We start from the raw sequence: 16,903 nt of genomic DNA, 5'->3' as shown, positions 1-16,903 counted from the left end.
GCTGCAGGAGTCTGGAGACCTCTGGCGCCACCAGGTAAAACTTCAGCTAGCAGAGGATATCAGCCCTCTAGGGACCTCTCTCTCCCCTGTCAGCACACGTGAACACTGAGGGGATTCAGGACGATTCTGGAACAACACCCTACTACAGGACCACAGAAAGGTTTTGGGGGCCTAAGGTGGAAAACCCATCCCATCAGGACGAAATCACCTGATCACCTGGGGGGGGGGGTGCCTAGTAATCTGACATAAATTGAGTCAGATGAAACCTACAACCCCAGTGACATGCAGAGGCCTATGGTGAGAGCTGCTCTCTAACAGCTCATGGACACACCTTCATGAAGAGCAGCTTGCGGGCGACTCTTAAATAATTTTCAGGACAGGCCTGCAATGAGACTGCCAAATGGAATGCTGCAGTGGCCCACAGCAAGAAACCCGGAGTGTCAGCATCGTGGGAGTGGCCCGCAACATGAGAGACTAGGGGATCTGACACCTGAGTGAAAAAACTGCAAAATGAGATGAGTGTGTGCATGTGTGTGCGTGTGTGTGTGCATGTATAAAATGTAGTGTGTGTCTGAGGTCACCTGGGTTCGCTAGAGACTTCGGGAGGAAAATGATCTAGTTGGCCTGAAAACAAAAGTAGTTGAGAGAATCATGGCTGTAACGGGCAGACATGAAAAAGCAGCTTAGCTTTACTGCGCCAGAGTACACAGGCGGTGTCACAGGCAGGCCGCTAGGAAAGAAGGGGAGCACTCTGTGAAACAGGGTGGTGATGGCCTGGAGGTCATCTTTTCATTTCAAAGCGAGTGTGGAGCAAGCCAGAGCCTGGAGGCTTCTCCTGCTTCAAGAGCCCCAAGCCCAGCTCTTGCTCAGCATCACCAGCATCACAAATTTTAAGTAATTGGTAAATTGTATTTTTGGTCTCCAGCTTGAATTGATGTGCATAAAGCATTTCTTGAGCACTGCAAATTCTTAAGTTTCAGTTCCAGGGTTAACCTTCTCATGGCTCTGCTCTCTGCCGGTTTAAGATAAGAACCCTGACTCAGGCTTATTCAGAGGCCTGTTGGCAGTCAGTCCAATTTACAAAGTAACAATCTAAGTGGGGGAAAAGCCACTTTAAAACCCAAATTGGTACATTTACATTTGTAGTATAAGGTTTACTGTGAGAAAGAAAAATATTTAAAAGGATATAACTATAAGAGATATACTTTTGATAGGAGAAGATTTTGCATGGTAAAAGTCTTGTCCTGCTAAAGAGATAAAAAGAGAGATAGTGATAAGACTGGAAAGCATACATAGGTTGAGAAAAAAGCTTGTAGAAATAGTTTATTGAAAAAGTGTTTGGTTTCTTGTTAATTTGATGGAGCTCAGGTGGTTTCTTCTAAAGCCCCTGTAAGGGAAATGATCAAATTGCCATAAAACAAAAATGCTTTAAATGTAATTTACATTGCAACAGAGTAGCTATGAGAGAAAAAAGTATTAAAATGCACCTTCTTAAAATGTATGTAGGCTAACTTTAAAAGAAGCTATACAGGAAACTATAAAGCAAAGCTGACCCCGCACACACACACTCCAAGGTTAAGAACTGCTCCGAAGCAGCTTGGCCTTCCTTGGATGATAACTGGCTGGCCAGGGATGGGGACCAATTGACAAAAATCAGTTGAGTTACTCATAGTATGGTGACTGTAAACAGAGGACTACCAGGACACCAGGATGGGTTTCCCTACCCTGACTCATAGTTCAGTGTGTATCCGACGAGACCCATATAGCTTCAGCCCCGTCTGGCTACTCCTCCTGGTTTTGAAATTTTTATCATCTGATAATTTTTATCATTATTCAAAACTTAGAGGCTTTTTCTGGAATGAATGTAACCCCCAGTTTCAGAGGTGACTACCAAAGTGTACGTAAAGCATGAGCATAAGGTCAGACAAAAGCTGATAGGAGGCTTGAAAAACAGATCCTGACCACAGCACTCACAGGAAAAAAGACAAAAAGATGATCCAGACCAAGCTGGGATCTGCCAGGTGATCAAAGCTAGACTGGAATCAATGCATGCAGTGTTAAAATATGGGCTCCAGGGGCTGGGGGTTTAGCTCAGCGGCATAAGCGCCTGCCTTGAAAGCAGGCAGTCATGAGTTCAATCCCTGGTACCGATAAAAAGGAAAAAGACAAAAAAAAAAAAAAAAAAAAAAAAAAAAAAAAAAACATGGGCTCCAAAAAATGACCAAAAGTGATGAAACAGATGATAAAAATTTCAAAACCAGGAGGATGCCTGAAAAAGGCTATCATCCTCAGGAAAAAACCAGATTCTGGTCTCACTGTACTGATAGGAACAAAGGGTTACCAGGACTAGGCCAGACCAGGTGCCAGCCCTGTAGATACCCAGAAGCCTGCGGTCACAATAAAAAAGTAAAGGGCCAATTCATGGATTTTTCTGGTAGATAGTAGAATTGAATACTTAGTAATGACACAGACTATTGGGTCATTATCCAAAAATCATATGACTGTTGTTAGAGTCACTGGAGTCCCAAAAAGAGGTCATTTTTCTGCTCTGAGAGGTATAACATAAAAAAAGAGGTCCAACCCAAGTATCCATATCTTCCAAATTTTCCAGTTCCCTTGCTAAAAAGGGGCCTATTCCAAAACTACAGGCCCAAATTACAGGGATTAAAAAAAAAGACAACAAAACACAAGGCTGACATTGAGGAGTGTTTTGCCCCACTACACAAAGCATCAGACAGTGAGCTCGACCAAATAAAGAGAGCTCGCTGACACTGAGGCAACTTTAGTGAATAAAAAGATCTTTGCACTGAAATGAGCTTTGAAAAAGCTACTGCCAGCCAGACAGAGCTAGAACTGGAACTGGGACGCATTCACAGTGATGTGAAGAACGCACTGCACAGCAACACCCAGAAAAACTGGGGGTTGCTTTCCAGCAAGAGTTGACAGCCAAAAGACTCACCCCCAAAAGATCCATGGTGCTGTGAGGCCAAAAACCATATGCAAAGGAGCCAGACACCCAAAGAGAAAGCCACAATGCAGTACAAGGCTGTGGTGGAAGAAGTCAAACAACTCAAAGCAAAGGAAAAGATAAAAGAAATACAACACTTGCAGGAGTAAACTAAATAAGAGTCAGATCAGCGGCAATAGCTGGCCCAAGAGATTGCCCAGAAGTGACTATGGACAGAGAAAGAAAACACATGAGCATGCTGGGGCAGCACATGGTGAGACAGAGGCAACTCAGGGACTGAGGACGACAAAAGGGCGCCAGCACATGCCAAGCATAACACAGCAGGGCCTCACTGACAGGTGAAAGATAGAGGGATTAAAACGGTTGACAGGGTTACATGCCAGGTCAAAGTGCAAGCAAAATTGGCAACACAAAAACTACAATGGCACATACAAGAGGACATGATACAATGAGAAAAACAACAGTAGAAATGCAAAAACAGTGTTGTTATGATTTGTGTCTGGATGTCCTCCCAAAACATCATGTGGTTGTGGGGGGAGGCTTTTTGCAGGTAGCTGAATGTAGAGTTTGTGACTGGTTCATGATCTAGTGCTGGGATTGGGAGTCTGAATGCTACACCTGCCTTAGGTTGAGTGACCTCCATACAATATGAGGGACAGACAGAGGCTTGCTGACCCCTCCTCTATTATTACATTTACTGTCTTCTGCTACCATGAATGGTGCCCCTCTGCCACACCCTGTGCCTTAGAGTCAGTTGATTACACACTAAAACTTCCACAAACTGTGAGCTAAATAAACCTTCCCTCCTTTAACTTGTGGGTGTTGGGTGTTTTTTTCTCAACAATGAGAGAAAAGTAACCAAGGCAGAATTTGGTACCAGAGAAATGGAATCATTTATACATGACTATGTAGTTCAGAAGCCTTTGGGGATGGCTTGTGGGAAGAGTTTAAAAAGGTTTGGAGATGCCAGTTGAAAAATTAGAGCTAGAACACCTTAGACTGTTCAGTATGGGAGATTCTGGTCAAAGCTCAAAAGACCAGAAGGCTAATAGAAATCCTGCCTGTAAAGACCGGGCTCAGGATGGTTCTGCTGGGAAGGACTGCATTGACTGTTGGACTCCAGATGAAGTGTGTTATGGCTTGGCAGAAATTATGTCTGCATTTTGCTCATGTCCAGAGACTTTGCCTGAGACTGAGATTAAGAGTGGCAGAGTAGGGGCTGGGGATTTAGCTCAGCAGCATAAGCACCTGCCTTGCAAGCAGGCAGTTGTGAGTTCGATCCCTGGTACCGATAAAAATGAAAAAAAAAGACAAAAACAAAAAAAGAGTGGCAGAGTAATGAATCTGGCAGAAGAAATTTCAAGGCACTCTAATGTTGAAGCAATGACTCGGTTACTGTTGGGGATTTTAGCCAAATATATGTTCAGAATCAAGAGCAAAAAACCCAGTAGGATGATTAAAATGTAGTAAGTTTGGCTGAAAAGGAAGATCCAGTAAAACTATGGACAGCAAAGATAGAGCGGAGGAGATCTTTATTGCGGAAAACTAACAGGAGAACAGAAATTGATGTCTTGGGGGGATCACAAGAAGCAGAAAGTCTCCACCTTTTGCGGCCTCAAGATTGCAAAAGTGAAAGAAGTTGCTTTGAGAAGAAAGAAACAGAGCACCATGTTCCAGAACAGGGGTGACAGCACTGTGTTCCAGAGTGGTGGCAGCATGGAAAACGTTTTCCTCAGAACTGGATTCGAAGTGCTCAGCAATCCAGCCACTCAGCCCCTCCTGTAGGCACTCAGCCCCTACTGACTAATCTACACACCAGTCAGTGTGAAGGTTGACACTGACAGCTGGTGACTGGGGAATCAACAGTCCTGCTGTGGTCAGTCCAGAAGCTGACAAGTCTATGCACAGCCGAAGCTTGAAGATCAACATGGGAGACATCAACAACGTAAGTTTCTTTGGTGATAATTCTCCCTCTGCGCAGTGGGGTGCCAACCCTCAACAATAATGTTGATACCAACAATATTATATACCAACAATACCAACATATACCAATATATACCAATAATACCAACAATAAGGTATATGTTAGTATAATAAGGCTATGATAGTAATGCTTCCTATTAAAACTTATTTTAGAAAATATCAAGGGGCTGGGGCTTTAGCTCAGCGGCATGAGCACCTGCCTTGCAAGCAGGTGGTCGTGAGTTCGATCCCTGGTACCAATAAAAAAAAAAGAAGAGAGAGAGAAAAGATCAAAAGGGGAATGAAGCGGGTAGCTCTCAGGGACCCAGTTATACACAAAGGGCCATGATGGAAGGAAGGCCAAGCTGGCTAGCCCCTCCCTGGTCTCCCTGGTGTCCTGTCTCGTGGTGCAGTGTCCCCCTCTCATCTGTGCTTTGCCACCTTGCCACCTTCCACATGGCTGGAGGGGCCTCACCAGCACCATGCTCTTTGGACTTTCAGTCTCCCAAACAGTAAGTTAAATAAAACTTTTCTTTATAAATTACCCAACTACAGGTATTTGTTAGAGGAATGAAAACCTAATGTGCTCGCATATCTTCCTGTGTCTGCATCTATCCATCGTGTGTGTGTGTGTGTGTGTGTGTGTGTGTGTGCGCGTGTGCGTGTGCGTGTGTGTGTGTGTGTGTGTGTGTGTGTGTGTGTGTGTGATGGCAGTTCTTACTGATGCCCTGAACATCAATTCCAATTCCACAGAATCATTTCCAGCCTCCTTCCTTTCCTTCTGGGGAGCTGGCTCTCATTATCCACTGCTGATTTGCATATTGGCTCAATTTTAATATGTGGGTAGTTTTGGAATTGCTAATTCACACACCTTGAAACAATAATCTTACTAACCAGAGTACAGTATTTGTGTGTCATTCTTTTTTTTTCAACTTACAGAGTTCTAAATTGACTGCATTTGTCAAAATACTCTTTCCCACTGGTTAGTTTTACTGCTTAGTTTCTTTTTTTCCTGTTTACCTTCTTAAACTTGGTTACAGTGCTCATTTGTAATAGAAATGGGTTCATCTATTACTGTTTGTGTTTCTTTTGTGCATCTCCTACACTAGTTGATTTTAGGTATTTAAATTTTTAAAATATAAGACATTATGATTATAATAATAGACACTTCACAAAACTCTACACTTAGAAAAGAGCTAGTCCCTCTCGACTTCCTACCCACTCCCATCCTCCTCCTATTCTGTATCCTGTGCTCCACATCCTCTTACTGTTGGTCACTCTACCCATTTATTTTGGTTTATCATCCCTGTGTTTCTTTCTGCATAAAAAAAGGAAACATGGATATTTTATTATATCACCTTTTCTCATGCGCAAAGCAATGTATTGGGCTGAGGGTGTAGCTCAGTGGCACAAGCACCTGCCTGGCAAGCGCAGTGTCATGAGTTCGATCCCTGGTTCAAAGAAAGAAAGAAAGAGAGAGAGAGAGAGAGAGAGAGAGAGAGAGAGAGAGAGAGAGAAAGAAAGAAAGAAAGTGCATATTATTCTTTGCATTTTGTTTTCGTCATGAAACAAGGTAAACCGGACATCATCCTGTATTAGCTTGTACAGATTGTTATGGTTTCTATCTAGATACCCCTCAAAGCCTCATGAGCCCGTGGTGGGGCTTGGGAGAGGCGATTGGGTCACGGGGGCAGGACACAGCTAAATGTGATGGTGGGAGGTAAAGCCTGCTGCACTGAGTGGGTCTGGAGGAGTTTGTCACAGGCTCGCCTCTTTGATCTCTCTACTTCCTGCCACCATTCCTGTGAGACAGCTGAGACCTCTACAGACTGGGAGCCAAAATAAACCTCTCCTTCACTTTGTGGATGTCAGGCACTATGTCTCAGCAACTAAAACAGAGATCATCTTTATTCTATTTATTGAACTTTTAAAAACTCTGTTTTAAAAATTACAGATTTCCTGAAATTTGCAAAAATAATAGCGCAGAGGTCCTGGGTACTCTATTCAATTTCCCCAAAAAGAATGTCTCGTATAACTATAAGATGATACCAAAGGCAGGAAACTTAGATTTATACAATCCACAGGTCTTACTCTGATTTCATGAGTTTGACAAGTGCAAGAGTGTATGTGTGTGTGTGTGTGCGTGTGTGTGTGTGAGTGTGCACGTGTGTTTGTGTGCAAGGGAAATACTACTATGAAATTTCATCCTGGGTATTTGTGTAACCACTGCCATAATCCACACTCATAATTGCTGCTTCCCCACAAAGGCCTCCAGTACTGATCCTTCCCTTCCAAGCCCCGTGCCTAACTGCTGGCAGCCACTAGTTACTATCCCAAGAATGTTATCCTTCTGAGAAAGTCCAGACGGGATCACAGAGTGTGATTCTAAGATCATCTTTTTTCACTCAGCCTTGTCCTTTAACATCCATTCAACTGTTTCATGCATCAGTTGTTCTTTGATGTTACTGAGTATTGTGACACAGTTTTTGTTCCTTTCTCAGTCAGTATTTGTTGTTGCTTGGGGTTCTTTTAGTCATTCACCTACTGAACAGCATTTAGGCTGCTTCTGCATTTGAATATTACAGATAAAGCTACTGCAAATAATGTCTAGATTTGAGGGGTTTTTTCTTTTTGCTTGTTTGTTTACTTGTTTGGTTTGCTGTTTTGAGACAGGATCTTGCTACTCAGTTCAGGCAGGCCTGGAACTCACTATACAGCCCTGGATGGCCTTGAACTTGGTTTGATCATCATGCATCAGCCCCTTGAGTGCTGGGATTACAGGTGAATGCCATCAAGCAGCATCGGATTTTGTGTGGTAAGTTTTCACTTTTTTGGGATAAAGTTTCAACGATGTAATTGCTGTGTCATATAGTAAGTGTAGGTTTAATTTTTTAAGAGTTTATTTTCCAGAGTGGGTACTGTTTACATTCCTATCAACAATATAAGAAATCACTTCTCTGCATTCTTTTTCAGCATTTGACATTAACAGTACTTTTAATTTAAACTCATATTAATTATGTAAAAATCTCTCCTTGTTATTTTAATTTGCATTACCCTAATGACTGACAATGGTGAATATATTTTCATGAGCTTATTGCTGTCAGTAAATCCTCTGTGATAAATCATAGCTTGCACCTTTTCCCCATTTGCTAATTAAATTGTGTTTCTACTGTTGAGTTTTGAGAGTTCTTTTTATATTCTAGTTACAAATATTTGTCAAATATATCGTCTACAAACACTTCAGCAAACACCTGGTTTTTATAGTTTTAACATCTTGCATAAGGCAAATACTTTCAATTTTGATGCGGTCAGTTTGTTGTACTTTTTTTCCTTTTAAGGATCATGTCAGTATCATGTCTGTGATAGATCTTTGTGAATTTTCTTCTGTTCACTTTTCTTAGCATTTACTTAGATTCTTGAATGTGTTAGTTAATGGTTTTCAGAGATTTGGAAAATTCTGAGCCATTACCTCTTCAAATTTGGCTTCTGCCTCATTTTTTCTATATTTTCTTTCTGTTGGTGGAATTATTTATATCTTTTTTGTTATGTGATAGTGTCTTTTTTTATTTAAAAGGAAAAAGAGAAAAAATAAAACAAAACAGTGTAAGGGTACAAGTAATACAGAACTACAAAAAAAAAAAAACAGAAATCACCAGTTAATAGATTACATATTATCATCTTAGAGATAGTTGCTCAAGTCACAGGATCAAAGCATACAAACTGGAATTCAAACAGTGAGACTGCAAACAGTTGTGTTCAATGATCCAAACAAAAACATTAATATGGTCATCTATTTAACACCCCTAAACATACTTGCAGTTGTATCCTTTAGAGCACTTTTTTTCCCTCTCTTTTTTACAACAAAATTTACACATTTGGGGTTTTATTACTCCATAGTTCTTATTGCTATTTTTTTTTGAAGAGAATAAAGTCAAATATGGCAAAACAAAGCTGTCAGTCAAAACCAAGGATAGACATAGTACATGATGTAAGAACAGAGTACAAGGTTATCAACAACGGTTACCATAATGCCTCTTGCTTCCTTAAAAAGAACTATCTCATTAGGTATTATAAAGTTGAACAAAACACTAGAGAACAAGACCAATAAAATCTAAACCTTGTAAACATTACAGGACTTTAAAAGAAGATAATAGTCAAACCAGAATGGGCATCATAGTGAATCTTATGCCTTCAAAGTAGTTGCCTATATGCTCAAACTTGATACTATCATACAGAATGGAATAGAGTCTAATCAGTCAAAACAAGATAGTGGGAGTATTACAGGACTTCAAGTTAAAAGCAAATCAAAAAAGTTACTATAAATCATCCTGCTAATTTTTAAATTTTTCCCCTTAATTAAAAAAATCATTGAAAATAACCAAATAATTTTTTAATGAATGAGAGATTGAGATCAAAGAAGACATAACAATATAACAATGCAGGTCAAAGCATGACAGTTTTAGCAACCTAGTGCTTCACCACCAAATAACCCGACTTAATAGTAGTTACCATAGTGTCTTTTTCCTTAAAATATTTGAATATAACTCCATATACTATAGCATCAAACATATCAAGTCAGTGTAAAACCATTCAAGTGGATGAAAGCACTGTAGGGTATTTAGAACCAGCTAACAGAAAATGAACAATGGTTTCTATATTATCTCTTTGCCTATAACAATTTTTGTTTATACTATCACATATGATAAAATCCAGCAAGATATATCATGATAAAACCAATGGAGACAGAAAAGCCATAGTTTGGTGGGGCTTCAAAACAAGATGATAGTAAATCAGCACTAGCTATTATGATGACTTGTTTTCTTCAAAATATGTGTTCATTTCATCACAGGCAATAACATCAAGCAGCCCAGAATAAAGCCATTCCAATTAATAAGTGAAAACTGTATAAGGCTTCAAGGCTACAAAATGGGGAATCATGATTACCACATATTTTTATGTATTTGAATCATTACTTACATTAGGGAAACTATTCGGTATTCACACATGCAAGATTGATTTATTTCACTTATGAGTATGGTCTCAATCTGTGCCCATTTATTGATAAATATCTCAATGTGATCCTCTTTATAGCTCAGTAGTACTCCACTCTATAGAAATACCACAACTTTTTTATCCATTCCTCAGTTGATGGACACTTGGGTTGTTTCCAAGATCTGACGATTACAAATTGTGCTGCTATAAACCTAGGTGCACATACATCACTGTGGTATGATGCTTTCAGTTCTTCTGGGAATATGCCTAGAAGTAGAATAGCTGGAATAAATGGGACTTCCAATCTCAGCTTTTTGAGAAATCTCCAGACTGACCTCCACAATGGTTGTACCAGTCTACACTCCCACCAACAGTGTAGGAGAGTTCCTTTTTCCCCACAGCCTCTCCAGCATTTGTTGTTGTTGGTTTTCTTGATCCTGGCCATTCTTTCAGGAGTTTTAATTTGCATTTCTCTAATGACCAATGATGATGAACATTTTTTCATGTATTTATTTGGCATTTGTATTTCTTCATCTGAGAATTGTGTATTCATCTCAGATGCCCATTTTTGGATTGGATCTTTGAATTTTGGGGGTCTGAGTTTTTTTAGTTCTTTATATGTTTTAGACAAAAGTCTCTTGTCTGAGAGAGAGTTCAATAAAATCTTTTCCCAGTTTGTGGGTTTTCTTTTCACTATGCTGGAAATTTCTTTTGACATGCAGAAACTTTTTAATAAGAAGTAGTCCCAGTTATTGATTCTGGAAAGTATTTCCTGTGTGATTTGAGTCCTGTTCATGAATTCTCTACCTACTCCTATTGTCTTCAAGGTTTCTACCCAATTTGTCTTCCAATAGATTTAGTGTTTCTGTTTTAATATTCAGATCTTTGATCCATTTAGATTTTAATTTAGTACATGGTGATAGACATGGGTCTAGCTTTAGTTTTCGGCAAATGGAGAGCCAGTTTTTCCAGCACCATTTATTAAAGAGACTGTCGTTCTTCCAGTGAACCTGCTTGGCTCCTTTATCAAAGATAAGGTGGTTGAGTGTTTGTAGTTGTTGTTGTATCTTCTAATCTATTCCATTGATCTTTGGCTCTGTTTTGATTCCAATACCATGTTGATTTTACTACTGTTGCTTTGTAGTATAACTTCAAGTCAGGGATTGTGATGCTTCCTGCCTTGCCTTTGCTGCTTAGAATTGCCTTTGCTATTCTAGGTCTCTTCTGGTTCCAGATGAATTTTAGCAGTGATTTCTCTAGATCTATGAGGTATGTTGATGGTATTTTTATTGGGATTGCATTGAATCTGTATAACAGTTTTGGGAGAATGGCCATTTTCACAATGTTTGTTCTTCCTATCCATGAGCAGGGGATGTCTTTCCATTTTCTGAGATCATCTTCAATTTCTTTTTTCAGTGTATTATAATTTTCACTGTATAAGTCTTTCACTTCTTTCGTAAGAGTAATTCCTAAATATCTCATTTTTTTGCTTGCTAATGTGAAGAGTGTAGTTTCTCTTATTTCCCTTTCTGTGAGTTTGTTGTTCGTGTATAGGAATGCTATTGACTTCTGAGTATTGATTTTGTATCCAGCTATATTACTGAATTTATTTATTGTATCTAAGAGTCTTTCAATGGAGTTTAGGGGGTCTTCTATGTAGAGTATCATCTCATCTGCAAATAATGATAATTTAACTTCTTCTTTTCCTGTCTTTACCCCTTTTATTTCTCTCTCTTGCCTAATTGCTCTGGCTAGTACTTCCAGTACTATATTAAATAGGAGTGGTGATAAAGGACATCCTTGTCTTGTGCCTGATTTTAAAGTAAAGGCTTTCAATTTTTGGCCATTTAGTATGATGCTGGCTGTTGGTTTGTCATAATGGCCTTTATTATATTGAGGTAAAGACCATCTATTCCGATTTTCTGTAAAGTTCTCATCATGAATAAATGTTGGACCTTATCGAAGGCTTTTTCTGCATCTATAGAAATGATCATGTGATTCTTACTTTTGGCTTTATTGATATGGTGGATTACATTTATTGATTTACGTATGTTGAACCATCCTTGCATTCCTGGGATGAATCCCTCTTGGTCATGGTGTATAATCTTCTTGATGATTAGCTGCATCCTATTTGCCAATATTTTATTGAGGATTTTTGCCTCTGTGTTCATTAGGGAGATCGGTCTATAGTTCTCTTTTTTAGTTGGGTCTTTCTCAGGTTTTGGTACTAGAATAATATTTGCTTCCAGGAATGACTTAGGAAGAATTGCTTCTCTTTCAATTTCATGGAATAGTTTGAGGAGTGTCGGCATTAGGTCTTCTTTGTATTTCTTGTAGAATTCTGCAGTGAATCCGTCTGGGCCTGGGCTCTTCTTTGTAGGTAAGGACTTAATTACATTTTCAATTTCATTAACAGAGATTGGGTTATTCAACAGTTTTACATCCTCTCGATCTAGCTTTGGTATTTCATATGTTTCTAAGAATCTATTTCTTCTGTGTTATCAAACTTTTGAGAGTAGAGGTTTTCGAAATAGGTGTTGATGATCTTCTGTATTTCTATTGGGTCTGTAGTGATTTCACCTTTTTCATTTCTTATTGCATGAATCTGAGCTTTTTCTTCCCTTTTGTAATAAGGTTGGCTAGGGGCTTATCGATTTTATTTATTCTTTCAAAGAACCAACTCTTGGATTCGTTGATTCTTTGGATTGTTTTCTTAGTCTCTATTGCATTGATTTCTGCTCTGATTTTTGTAATTTCCTCTCTTCTTTTGGCTTTGGACTTGACTTGCTCTTCTTTTTCTAGCTGTTTGAGGTGTAGCACCAGGTTATTTATTTGTGTTTGTTCTGTTTTCCTGATGTGGGAACTCAGTGCAATAAATTTTCCTCCTAGGACGGCTTTCATTGCATCCCACAAATTCTGGTAAGTTGTATCTGTATTTTCATTTTCTCATAGGTATTGTTTAATTTCTTCTTTAATTTCCTCTGTGACCTACTGATTACTCAAGAGTGTGTTATTCAATTTCCATGTGTTTGTGGGATTTTTGCAGTATCTTTTATCATTAATTTCTAATTTCAAAGTGCTATGATCTGATAACATGCAAGGAATGATTTCAACTCTTTTGCATTTGTTTAAATATGTTCTGTGAGCTAATATATGGTCTATTTTAGAGAATGACCCATGTACTGCTGAGAAGAATGTGTATTCTGATGTTGTTGGGTGGAACATTCTGTATATGTCTATCAAGTGCATTTGTTCAAAAGTGTGATTCAGTTTTGTTATTTCTTTGCTCACTTTCTGTCTGGTTGATCTGTCCCTTGGTGTCAATGGTGTCTTAAGGTCTCCTGTTACAATTGTGTTACTGATAATTTGATTTTTCATTTCTATTAATAGTTGTTTTGTATAACTTGGTGCTCTGGAGTTTGGTGCATATATATTTAAGATAGTTATCTCTTCCTCTTGTAGTTTTCCCCTAATGAGTATGTAGTGACCTTCTTCATCCTTTCTGATCATTGTTGGTTTAAAGTTCACATTATCTGCAAACAGAATGGCTATTCCTGCTTTTTTTTTTTTTTTTGGATTCCTGTTGTGTGAAATATTGTTTTCCATCCTTTGACTTTCAGTCTGTGAGTATCCTTCTGGGTTAGACGGGTTTCCTGTAAACAGTATATGGTTGGATTTTGTTTCTTGATCCATTCTGCTTGTCTGTTTCTTTTGATTGGTGCACTGAGACCACTTACATTAATGGTTATAACTGTTATATGCTGGTTTATTGTTGACATGTTATCTTTCTGCTGTTGCATCTTTATCTTTCTGTTCTGTTTAATTATCTGCTTTCCTTAGTGGTTTTTTCCGTTGTGTATCTAAACTGTCTCTCAATATTTTTTGCAGGGTTGGCTTGGTGTTCATGAAGTTCTTCAGCTGTTCTTTGTCATGGAAGTATCATATTTCACCATCAATTTTGAATGATAGTTTTGCAGGGTACACCAGTCTAGGTTGGAAATCATTTTGCTTTAGGATCTGGAATACTTCACTCCATGCTCTTCTTGACTTTATCGTTTGTGCTGAGAAGTCTGCTGTGATTCTGATAGGTTTTCCTTTATAAGTGATCTGTCTTTTCTCTCTGACAGCTTTTAATAATCTATTCTTGTGTTGGATTTCTGGGATGGTGATTATTATATGTCTGGGTGTAGTTTTATTTTGGTTATGACTATTTGGAGTTCTGTAGGCTTCACTGAACCTGATGTTGGTTTCTGATCTCATGCTTGGGAAATTTTCAGCTATTACTTCTCTAAATATCCTCTTGACATCCTTTATGTTGTCCCCTTCTTTTTCATTAATCCCTATCAATCTTAGGTTGTTTTTCTTTGCATCATCTTGCAGTTGTTGACTTGTTATTTCCTGATTCCTTGTTATTTTTAAAAGATCTTTCCTTTCCTGTTCACTGGCTGTAATCCTGTCTTCAAGGTCTGAAATTCTATCTTCACTTTCATTGAGGCGATTTTTACAGCTTTCAGTGGAGTTTTTGATTTCCTGTATGTCTCTGTGCATCTGCTTTATGTATTCTGTTCGTTTCTTATATAGCTCATCTAGGGATTCTATCTTTTTGTTTAGTTCCTCCAATTTTTTAAGTGTATTTTCTTTAGATACATTCAGAATCTCTTTCATTTCTTTTATCACTTCTTCTTTTACCTGGGAGATTATTTCAAGTTTGAATTTCTTTAAAGCTTCCCGTAGTTGCTTGTTTATTTCAGTAGCTATTATGTCTGATATTTGAGGTGTATGGCATATATTTTCTTCTATATACATCACTCCTAGGGTTTCTTGAGATTGGCTGGAGTTTTGAGGTAGTAATTTGGTCTTTTGTTTTGTCATTTTCCTATATTTCTGTGTTTCAAGTTTTATTCGAAAGCTTCCTCAGGGTCCGTTGGAAATCCACTTGTATATTCGCAGCTCCTGGGACTCTGGCACCCAGTTCCCCCAGGCTGCTGGGCCTCTCGAACCAGTGGCGGTCTTCTGCCTGCTTAGAACTCCTTAGTTCCAGATAGGCTGTGCTCCAGGGACAGTGTATGCCCACCTGCTTGCTTGAAACTCCACAGTTCTCTGAGCACAGCTGGAATGGGGAGGCGGATGTAGGTGCCTCGGACCCACTTAGCCCCTTCTCTGCACCCAGAAGGCTCGAGGGTCCCGAACAGGCTGGGCTTGGAGCAGAGTACAGTGGACACTTACTGCGGGCCGCGAGGCCTCTGGAACTGGTGTGCTCGCCTGCTTGCTGAGAAATCCACAGACCTCCAGACACATGGAGAGACAGATGCAGGCGCCCCAGATCCGCCCAGCCCTTACTCTGCACCCACATGGTGGGAGAGTCCCAAATAGGCTGGGCTCCGGGGATAGTGTGTGCCTGCCTGCTTGCTTCGATTATTTCTATCTTAAACCATTTGTGGATGAACAATTATCATTTGTTTATAATTTATCTCCTTTTTTTCCCTTTTTATTCAGTTTTGGTTTTTCTATTTTTTATCTTCCAGTCATTATTTTTATATTATGACATTAAACCAGGTTGACTTTTAATTTTCAATTATTGTTTTATTATGCATTTTTAGTGTATGTTCTATTCTTTTATATATTTTGATAATCTGGTGAAGTTCGCATGATTTGTTCATCTATTTTTTTCATTTAACAAATTAATCATATGTCAAATATTTATTTTCTAACTTGAAATCTGGATTATCTGGTGATCTCTTTCCATGGCCCTTTAAAGCAATTCTTGGTTGTCTGTCTCATTATCTTCTTATTCCTCATGTGAACTGATCTTTACGTATTGGACTTTGTGTGATGGATAATGGGGGCACCATGTGGTTTACTTTCCACCAAAGGGGAGATAAGGTAAGGGGCTTGTTTTTCTCTGTCTTCCATATTTCTCCTCCTGTACCCACATCCCATTTTACTGTACTTATTCAACCACAATAAGCATTTTTTCTTTCATTTTGCTAGGTTCCCTCCCTCCATTTTGATTTTTTACTCAAGCATTCACCCCCTGACAATCCATTTCTTTTTAAAAAAATAACTAAAATCCAATATACAATGAAATAAGCACTAACAAACAACAGTAAGTAAAAACTTCTGGAAGTCTCATTAAGGAACATGAGGAACATTTCAACTTGATTAGTTCCATGATGTCTTATGGAATAAACATCATCATTGAGAGAACACCAAAAACAAGAAGGGACTTGTTATGAGAGTTTATAATTATCAAAATTCTACTCATGTAAGAGACAGTTTATTATTTCTTACTTTATGTAACTTTCAGAACAGTTATTCAATGTAATTTATCTCCTCAAGTGATAGTGAGATTTTTCTAACTTTTAAGCATGCAGTGATTGAGTGGTTCTATCTCCAAACTCCTTTTCCTATATTTCAAATTATTTTACAGAGATAATTCAGTGTTTTAATTGCTTATGGTCAGTAGTTTAATACATTTAGGGCACGAAGAGAGGTTCTCTAGAAAGAGCTGGAAATGTAAGTTCATAGAACCAAAATCAGGGTGAAAGAATACATGCATATTTCCCTAAACAATGGGGCTTTCCATGCAAGGACTTTGTATTTGGACATGACAATATCTATATTTTAGGCTAGCTCCTTGTGCAGTCTTATGGTTTGTGTTTGGATGGCCCCCGAAGCCTCATAAAGGCATGGAAGTGGATGAATCTAACATTTGTGATTAGTTCATTGTCTAGCACTTGAGGGCTGTACCCGCCCAAGGGCAGAGCCAGCATACAGTATACGATGAGGATGGAGGGGAATTTTTCCTTTTTTGCCTTTTTGCTGTTGTCACCTGCAGCCACCATGAATGGCTGCCCCTTAGCCACACCACCTTGCTTTGGAGCTAGCTGAGTATGGACTGAAACCTCCAAAACTGTAGGCTAAATAAACATTTCCTTCCCTAATTTGGGGCATCAGGTATTTTGTCTCAGCAACAGAGAA

The 16,903-nt window shown here is 38.9% G+C and overlaps 1 protein-coding gene across 2 annotated transcripts in view; it reads left to right on the top strand.

Annotated features, from left to right (window-relative positions):
* The window catches only part of LOC100733288 (putative olfactory receptor 2W6), a 33,582-nt gene that overhangs the window by 5,003 nt on the left and 11,676 nt on the right, over positions 1-16,903 (top strand). The window contains exon 2 of one of the 2 annotated variants that reach the window (XM_063259772.1): positions 7,604-7,745. The gene's annotated coding sequence lies outside the window, so the exon portion shown is untranslated. Of the gene's footprint in view, positions 1-7,290; positions 7,746-16,903 lie in introns of those variants that run through there. The other variant, XM_063259771.1, reaches the window with a different exon arrangement.

This window comes from Cavia porcellus, unplaced genomic scaffold (assembly GCF_034190915.1).
Source record: "Cavia porcellus strain 051 isolate PalLab524CR breed Dunkin Hartley unplaced genomic scaffold, mCavPor4.1 scaffold_13, whole genome shotgun sequence".
NCBI lineage: Eukaryota > Metazoa > Chordata > Mammalia > Rodentia > Caviidae > Cavia > Cavia porcellus.
The sequence above is the reverse complement of the archived record's forward strand: the minus strand, read 5'-3'. Positions and strand labels throughout refer to the sequence as shown.